General features: G+C 37.0%; 1 long non-coding RNA gene across 1 annotated transcript; it reads right to left on the bottom strand.

Annotated features, from left to right (window-relative positions):
* Window positions 1-1834: 1834 nt before the first annotated feature.
* LOC148761204 (uncharacterized) lies at window positions 1835-3729 on the bottom strand. Its single transcript, XR_016028056.1, has 3 exons — window positions 3598-3729; window positions 2862-2945; window positions 1835-2026 (listed from the first exon to the last, which is right to left on the bottom strand). It is a non-coding gene; the product is annotated as an uncharacterized LOC148761204 (long non-coding RNA).
* Window positions 3730-10021: the final 6292 nt, after the last annotated feature.

Genomic DNA, 10021 nt, shown 5'->3' with positions numbered 1-10021 from the left:
TCAACAAATTTAAATTTTTTATGAAGGCGAGTTTGAAAACAAGTTTCTCAAATTTCTTTTCACTTTAAAACATGTCAAAAGTAATTTAAGCAAAGTAATGACCAAACAAGTTGAAAATAATTTTCAAACTCTTTAAGGCAAAATGCACTAGTGTAAAATTTTCACAAGCTTCCAATCAAATCAAGCTAGAAATAATTTTCATAAATTCGTTTTTCTGTCAAAGTGTGTCAATAATAATTTGAAGAGTAAATTAAGGAATAAACAAGTTAAGAACATATTTGATAAATTCTTTAATGTAAATGCGTAAATTCAAGAAATGAAAAATAAAAAAAGAAGACACTATTTTTATAGAGGTTCGACTTCCTTGCCTATGTCGTCTCCCTTAGCTCACTAAGGAATTTTAAATCCACTATGGAAAATACTTTTTAAGGCTCAAATATAACCTTTACAATGTCTTTCAAGGATCAAACACAACCTCTCAATACAATGCCTTTTATGGATCAAGCACAACCTTCACAATGCCTTTAAAGGTTAAGGCACGACCTTTTCTCTCTTACAATTGAATAACAAAGATACCTCTAGAAAGTGGGTTTTGCTAAGTAAGTACAATATAGGAAGAGTGTGATGAGTATAAAAATGATTACAAAAGATAGGAATGAAGACACAAAGGAATTATAGCACAAGAAAGCTTAAAAGCTTGGTGGAAGAATATGAATTGCTTGCTTTAGATTGGTTTCTTTCTTTTTTTTCTTCTTTTTCTTCATATAATTTGATTCTTGATCAAATAATGTTTTTTCTCCACTCTTCTAACCTTGTAAATGTGTTGGAGGAGTCTTTTTCATAGTTGGAGAAGCTTTGGAGCCGTTAGAGAAAGTTTGGTGAAGAAAATAGCCGTTTTACCTTTAATTTTCGTGTGTAACAGCTAGTTCTGGACCAAATGTATCGATACATTTTGGAATGTATCCATACATTTTGGGCAAAACCATTATATTTTAAATGTATCGATGCTTTTGACCAAAGTATTGATACTTGTGGTTTAAAACATAGAAAATTCTTCTTTTTAAACCCAATTTGATGCCAAATACTTAGACATTTCAAAATCAAAAGCAAGGAAGGTTTAAAACTAATTTAAACAAGTTTAAAAGCTATTCAAACAAGTTCAAATATCATTAAAGCAATTTTCAAAACTCATTCAAGTAATTTTGAAACTTTTCACATGGAAACACTTAGGCACTTCAAAACTTATTTAAAAAAGTTTAAAAACTATTCAAACAAGTTCAAAAACTCATTCAAACAACTTTAAAAATTATTCAAACAAGTTCAAAGATCATTTAAACAATTTTGATTATTTTTCACATAGAAACACTTATGCACTCCAAAAGAAAATGTATGAGAGTTTTTAACTGTCATGACCCGGAACCTCCCTCAGGCCCATGACAATCGCCGCGACGTCTCGATTAACACTCATTATCTGGAATGCCAACTGAAACCTCGCAAGGCTTACATATCAGTTTCTCTGTTCCCTTGAGCAATCGTTGTTAAATATCAAGTTTTTAGGGAATATACACTATTTTAGATCAAAAACAATCAAAATAAAATTTTCGCCACACAGGGGTATTTTGGTCATTTTTTTTCTCAAAAATTTCGAAACTGGCTAAAACGTAATATACAAGTACAAAATACATAATTCATATTCAAAATGAGTTTAAAAGTTTAAAATCTTCATTTAAAACGAAATTACGATTATTTGAATATAATAAGAAAATAAAAGAAATATTAAGGGAAATATTCTATTTTCTTATAAAACAATATTTATAGAGTTATACGTGAATAATTTTTATAGCATAAAAGCTAAATAAATTTATACATACTGAAATACAGTAAGCCAAAATATTTAATTTAATTTACAATAACAAGAGGGCCCCCGAATAAACAAAAGTAAAGAGGACTGTGAATCTACGGTTTGAAAAATGCAGATCCAATGGTACTCCTCGATGAGATCAGCTATCTACAGTCTATACTGAACCTGAAATAGGTGGAAAGGAGGGTGGTGAGATTATAAAATCCCAATGAGTAAACATACATCATCATAAACATCTAGAGTTGAGTACATGGAGATAATAAAGTAAATCATCATAAACTGGGTTATAGCATTAGAACACATTTTGTTCAAAACACGTAAAAAGGCTTATGAATCTCATAAAAATCTAGGCTTGTGCCATAAATCCATTCTCGGGGACACCTTGGCCGAGGCATCCTACCGAGACCGCCAAGGCTATTAAAATTCACATTTCACATAAATCATGTTTTTGTTTTGAAAACATAGCCGTTCCTTGGCGTTGGCTGAGTTCCCCCTCACGTGGTGGTTTAGTGTGAAGTGAACCCTAAACTTTACCCCAGGAGATACCCTACGCGCCTTTCCGTTTGAGGTAAGAATATAATGGGGTTTACCGTGCCCCTCTAAAAGGCTGGTCCACAAAAACCCCCTACTGCAGTGATTAATTAATATATAATCCACCATATAATAAAACTCAATAACATGATATGACAATTTTGTAATTCACAGTTTTTCAAGGTAACCAAACAATTCGCATTTCAATACAATTGCCAACTAGCCAATCATGCTCGATTTATCATAAGCCAGTTAATTTAAACAATCAAATTGCCACAATTAACAGTCTCCGTGTACTCTATTTTTCAAAATCACTATTAATTTCAAAACAATTTATAATTTAATTTCATTGAAACACATTTATTCATAAAACATGAAAATTTACCTTTTTAAATTTCTTTTTTCATAGAATTCATGAAATCATTTAAAAACCACCCTAGATAATTAAAATGATAGTAAGTTTACTCACAATGTTTAGAATGCAGACTTTTGAAGCACTCTGTCTACTGGTCCTCGGATGCAATTTCCTTACCTTTATCGGAGGACTCACCACCTTGACACAGTACAAAATCCAGAATTTCACCAAGTTGGTACTAAATCAAAATTAAACTAATTTCGACTACCAATGCATGATATGGAATGCAAAAATGCACTGGTAACTATTTAAACTCAGTATTGGCCTAATTCGTCTTATCACCCGATTAAATTCCTAACGCGTCCGTTTAAACTCCAATTTAATTCTTTTCAGTTTCTATATCTCAATTGCACCCAAATTAACTTAATGTCCCTCAGTGTGGTGCAAATTATTAGTCTCGATAGTAAATTACGAAAAATACCCCTAGTGGGTAAAAATTCGTATTTTTCCTCCGAAAATTCCCATTATTTTTCTAGGCTCATAATTCATCATTTCTTAACCAATTCTACTAGAATAAAAATCAAACTCATCCTCACTCAATACATGGTAAATTCAGCCATTAATGGTTGTGGGAGAAAATAAATTCTTTTCTTGTTGTTTTGTTTCTAAATATGCTAAACTAACTAAAAACACTAACATAAATTAAAATCAAATAAATCCAACAACTTTCTCTCTCCTAACCCATTTTGATCAGCCAACAATTCATCATAAAAACATGCAATTTAAGCATGGAAAATGAAGAGAAATGCTTAAGGAAAATAGATTTCAAGCTTAAGTTGAAAAATCCTACCTTTTTCACTTGTTTTCCTTGATTTTCCACACTTTTTCTCTTGAAATTCCTCACCTAGGTTTTGTTTTTCCTTTCTTTCCCTCTCTTCCTTGCTTGGCCGAATATTTGGGGAATAATGGGCTGATTTGTGCTGATTTTTAAGTTAAATAATAAAATATCCTAAGCTTGACACATGGCATTTTCTAATTGGTCTATTTTTAAAATTTTAAAAATTTAAACATTTTATCTCCACCACATGTTTAGTCAAGGGTCAAAGATGAAGATAAAGGAAGACCATGTGCTGGAAAAATATCCTGGTGGTGGAAAATTACAATTTTGCCCCTGAGGTGGTAAAATTACCATTTTACCCCTATACTCCAAATTGTACCGAAATTAAAATGTTTCACTTCTAAACCTCAAATCATACTCCAATAAGTCAAATTATACTCCAATAAGTCAAATGGGGCCAAAAAATTCTTTTCTAAAATTCCCATTTTGTCCCCAGGTGGTAAATGACCATTTTGCCCCTAGTTAGTGAAACTTCCGATTTGACTCCAAATTGATCCTCAAACTCCAAATTACCATTTTAAGTCATCCATGAACTGTGAAACTCTTAATCTCACCTTAAAATTCCTATTTGATTTAGTTCGAGGATTAAATAAACTTTATTGTACCTCTAGGTACAATACCGACTTTTGTAAATTTTTCGAGACTCTCTTAGCATGCAATCATGCTATCATCACATGTATGTCATGAATAGTATTTTATAAGGTCGGGCTTTACAGCACTACCCCCCTTAAAATAAAATTTTGACCTCAAAATTTCATTTACCGGATTCGAAGAAAAGATGTGGATATTGGTTTCTCATCTGGCTCTCGACTTGCCACGTCATCTCCTCCATTCGAGCATTCTTCCACAATACTTTCACCATTGGAATGCTCTTGTTCCTTAGCACTCGATCCTTTATATCTAGAATACGTACACGCTGCACCTCGAACTTTAAATCCTCATGCAACTCAATGGGAGGTGTCTCTAAAATGTGAGAGGGATCGGGAACATACTTTTTCAACATCGAGACGTGGAAGACATTATGAATCCGATCTAACTCTGAGGGTAATTCAAGTCTGTAAGCCACTGGCCCAATCCTTTCAATGATACGAAAGGGTCCAATGTATCTTGGATTGAGCTTTCCCCTCTTCGCGAATCGAATCACACCTTTCATCATCCAATAAATACCACAAATTATCACAATAGTATAATCAAATAAGATTTAATACTTGAAAATTTTAAATTATTACCTTTTCAAGGAGAAACCTTAAGAAAAACTTTATCGTTGACTTCAAACTCCAAATCTTTCCTTCGTTTATCCAAATAATTCTTCTACCTATCTTGAGCTGTCTTTAATCGCTCTCGGATAACTTTGACCTTATCGTTTGTCAAATCAATCAATTCCACATTCACCAATTTCCTCTCACCTACTTCATCCCAACAGAGCTGAGTTCGGCATTTCCTTCCATACAAAGCCTCGTATGGTGCCATCCTAATACTAGACTGAAAACTGTTATTATAAGCAAACTCCACCAATGGCAAGTGTCTGTCCCAACTCCCGATAAAGTCAATGACACAAGCCCGTAACATATCCTCTAATGTTTGAATAGTTCTCTCAGATTGACCATTTATCTGTGGATGAAAGGTAGTACTAAATCTCAATTTAGTTCCAAGAGCTTCCTGAAATTTCGACCAAAATCGAGAAGTAAATCGAAGGTCTCGATCTGACACAATAGAAACTGGGACTCCGTGTAATCTCACAATCTCATCTATATAAAGTCTTGCCAGCCTCTCAATAGAATACGTGCTATGGATAGCCAAGAAATGGGCGGACTTAGTCAATCTATCCACAATCACCAAAATAGCATCCTTCCCACTTTGTGTCTACGGTAAACCCAATACAAAGTCCATAGTCACGTGTTCCCACTTCCATTCAGGAATTGGTAAAGGCTGAAGAGTACCTGACGATTTTTGATGCTCCGCCTTGATCTGTTGGCATGTGAGACATTTCGCTACAAACTCTGCTATGTCTCGTTTCATACCCGGCCACCAATAACTTTCTTTAATAGTCTGATACATCTTGGTGCTTTCGGGATGTAAAGCGTAGGCGGAAGAATGAGCTTCCTCCAAAATAGCTCGTCTCAACTGATCATCCTTAGGGACACAAATTCAGTCTCTAAGCATCAAAGTACCATCATCGCTGAGTCTAAACTCACTAGCTTCTCCATCTTGCAGCTTTTGAACTTCCTGCTTCAACCAATCATCAGATTTCTGCAATTCTCTTATCTGATTCAACAATGAAGGTCTCACGACGAAGCTAGCAAGTAGGGTTCCATCCTCACCATTATTCAACTGGATCCCTAGAGATTTCATCTCAAGTAACATCGAAAAATAAGAACTCTGAAGTGTTGCTAACGACGATGAGGATTTACGACTTAAGGCATCCGCTACAACATTTGCTTTTCCCGGATGATAATCAATCACTAAGTCATAATCCTTAATCAACTCTAACCATCGTCTCTGTCTCAAGTTAAGCTCTTTCTAGGTGAGCAAATACTTCAAACTCTTATGATCAGTAAAAATTCGGCAACGCTCACCATATAAATAATGTCTCCAAATTTTCAATGCAAAGACTACTACTGCTAACTCCAAGTCGTGAGTAGGGTAATTCGTCTTGTGCTTCTTTAACTGTTCGGAAGCATAAGCTATTACCTTCTCGTCCTGCATCAACACACACCCTAATCCCAACTTAGATGCATCGGTATATACCACAAATTCTTTTCCACTAACAGGAAGTGTTAAAACAGGAGCGGAGGTTAACCGGTTCTTTAGCTCCTGAAATCGATTCTCACAAACATCATCCCACTCAAACTTAACTCCTTTACGAGTCAAACGAGTCAGAGGAGCTGCTATCAAAGAAAATCCCTGAACAAATCTCCGATAATAACCGACTAAGCCAAAGAAACTACGAATCTCAATTACCGTTCTCTGTTGCTCCCATTGTAAGATTGCCTCAATTTTCTTGGGATTGACATAAATTTCAGCTCCGGACACCACATGTCCCAAGAAAACCACTTCCTTCAACCAGAATTCACATTTAGAGAAATTGGCATAGAGTTGTCTCTCGCGCAAAGTTTGCAACACAATGCGCAAATGGGCAGCATGTTCATCATCATTCTTCGAATAAACCAGGATGTCATCGATGAATACTATCACAAACTTATCCAAGTATGGATGGAACACCCTGTTCATAAGATCCATAAAAACTGTCGGGGCATTAGTCAAACCAAACGACATCACTAGAAACTCATAATGCCCATAACGCGTCCTGAAGGCAGTCTTGGGTACATCCTGCTCCTTAATCCTCGACTGATAGTACCCAGATCTCAAATCAATCTTAGAGAATACCATAGCACCTCGTAATTAATCAAAAAGATCATCTATCTGGGGTAAAGGGTATTTATTCTTGATGGTCACTCGGTTCAGCTGACGATAATCGATACACAATCGAAGAGTGTCATCCTTCTTCTTTACAAATAGGACTGGTGCTCCCCAAGGAGAAATGCTAGGGCGAATGAAACCTTTATCCACCAAATCTTGCAACTGGACTTTCAGTTCCTTCAACTCTGCTGGAGCCATTCTATATGGAGGAATAGAAATAGGTGCGGTACCCGGAAGTAAATCAATGGGGAACTCAAGCTCTTGATTAGGAGGTAGTCCCGGTAAATCATCAGGAAAAATATTAGGAAACTCACTTACTATTGGGACATCCTCTAACTTAGGTTCCCCCTTTGAAGTATCGATCACGTATGCCAAATAAGCCGGATACCCTTTTTGCACTCATTTCGAAGCTTTGATGGCCGAGATTACACATGATGGTAACACTCGACGTTCCTCTACAAACACAATCTCTGCTCCCTCCGAATTTCGAAGAACAACTTCTTTTCGAAAACAATCCACGTTCGCCCGATGTGCAGTTAACCAGTCCATACCCAATATTAAATCAAAATCCAAGATCTCTAGAGGAATTAAGTCACCCTTAAATTCTTCCTCACCTACCGTTACCCCACAGTCTCTATAACAAGTATTTCTAATCAACTGTTCTCCTAGAGGGGTATGCACTATAATTTCTCCCTCTAATGGTGATAGGTTTCTATCAGCAATTGATGCAAATGTCGTACTCACATAAGATCCATCTGAGCCAGAATCTATCAAAACATAAGCATCTTTATCAAATAAAGACATAGTACCTGTCACTGCTTCAGGTCAGACCCGTGCCTCATCTTCTGTCACAGCAAAAACTCTTGTCGCGGTAAGAGTCTGTGGTCTCAAAGGTGGATGTGTCGGGGTATTACTCTCCACACCGGACCGTATGGCTACTCCCTGTCTCGGTGGTATCCCAAAAGAATTTTTCCTCTGTATATCAGTACGAGCTGGTGGAGATGATGCAGCTACAGTGGCTCGTCCTAACCGTGAGTAATTACTCCTAATATGTCCTGTCTGTCCACATTGGAAACATTTTGTTGACCCTCTACATAGCCCATTATGATAATTGCCACAATTTTTGCATCTGTCAGAACCTCTGGAACTCTTCCCAGAACCAGTCATAGCAAATTTGCTAAACCTCGAAGGTCTCTGCTGTGATGGTGGAAATGGAGGTCGAGGAAATGTCACAAAAACAGAAGTAGTGCTCTCTGAAGTCGCTGAATCCTTGCCTCTTTTTACTGGCTGACTAGAAGACATACCAAGATTCCTCTTTTTTGCAAATTCAGTCCGAATCCTCCTATTCTCAGTCGCGAGCTTCTCAGCCTGTAAAGCCATCTGTACCACCTCCTTATGTGGCTCCCTACCAATCACTGTCATTCGCTCTCTAATCTCATTACGGAGCTCTTCCTCGAAATAGCTGGCCTGATCCTGCTCAGATTTCACCATATCCGGCACATATAACATCAACTCGTTAAAACGAGTCTCGTACTCCTCTACAGTTAGATTTCCCTGTTTCAAACTCAGAAATTCTCTTTTCTTTTCTTTCTGATGGAAATAAGTGAAATACTGACCATCGAACTCCTTGAAAAAATCGGACCATGTCTGAGGAGTAGCGAAACGGGACTTCACCGAATTCCACCAAGTACGAGCCCTCTTCTCTAATAATCTCGTAGCCACCATCAACTTCATGTCGTCGTCTAATCCCATATCAGAGAGAGTCTCTGAAACTTGATTAATCCAGTCCTTTGCCACAATGGCATCCAACTCACCCGTGAAAGATACACAACCCAATTGCCTAGCCTCCTTCAGCTTCTTGGAAATGGATACATCCTGTACTGGTGGTGAAACTAAAGGAGTAGCTGGACGCACTACAGGTGGAACTTGATCAGTTTGAGCTTGATCAGCCATTGCGGCAAAGAAAGCTGCCAATGCTTGTGCTGCCTTAGTAGGCATGGTGGGAATACCCGTAGGTGGCAGAGGAGATGGAGGATGTGGAGGACTATCGGCCTGCTCAGCAGCAGGTGCTGCCCGAATGGTAGATGCAGCCGATTCTTCCCCTACTGCATCTAGCTGACGATGTTGGGAACGACCTTTTCCCCTCCCAACCGATCTAGTGAGAGGTGGGCGTTCAAGTCGAGGAGGCATAATAATCTATAAGAGAAAACGAGCAAGCTTAGGGAACCTTAGGCTCTATATGAAAATGCATGCATTCTATTCAACCTAACCTAACTTAATCCGGGGCCACACTGATACTGTAAATTTTTCAAACCACTTTAAAACCAAAAACTCTTATCTTTAAAACCAAAAGCTCTGATACTAATAGAATTGTCACGACCCGGAACCTCCCTCAGGCCCATGACAATCGTCGCGACGTCTCGATTAACACTCATTATCCGGAATGCCAACCGAAACCCCGCAAGGCTTACATATCAGTTTCTCTATTCCCTTGAGCAATCGTTGTTAAATATCAAGTTTTTAGAGAATATACACTATTTTAGATCAAAAACAATCAAAATAAAATTTTCGCCACATAAGGGTATTTTGGTCATTTTTTTCTCAAAAATACTAACATAAATTAAAATCAAATAAATCCAATAACTTTCTCTCTCCTAACCCATTTTGATCAGCCAACAATTCATCATAAAAACATGCAATTTAAGCATGGAAAATGAAGAGAAATGCTTAAGGAAAATAGATTTCAAGCTTAAGTTGAAAAATCTTACCTTTTTCACTTGTTTCCCTTGATTTTCCACACTTTTTCTCTTGAAATTCCTCACCTAGGTTTTGTTTTTCCTTTCTTTCCCTCTCTTCCTTGCTTGGCCGAATATTTGGGGAATAATGGGCTGATTTGTGCTGATTTTTAAGTTAAATAATAAAATATCCTAAGCTTGACACATGGCATTTTCTAATT

This window comes from Theobroma cacao, chromosome 8 (assembly GCF_053813885.1).
Source record: "Theobroma cacao isolate CCN51 chromosome 8, ASM5381388v1, whole genome shotgun sequence".
NCBI classification, from domain to species: Eukaryota; Viridiplantae; Streptophyta; class Magnoliopsida; order Malvales; family Malvaceae; genus Theobroma; species Theobroma cacao.
The sequence above is the reverse complement of the archived record's forward strand: the minus strand, read 5'-3'. Positions and strand labels throughout refer to the sequence as shown.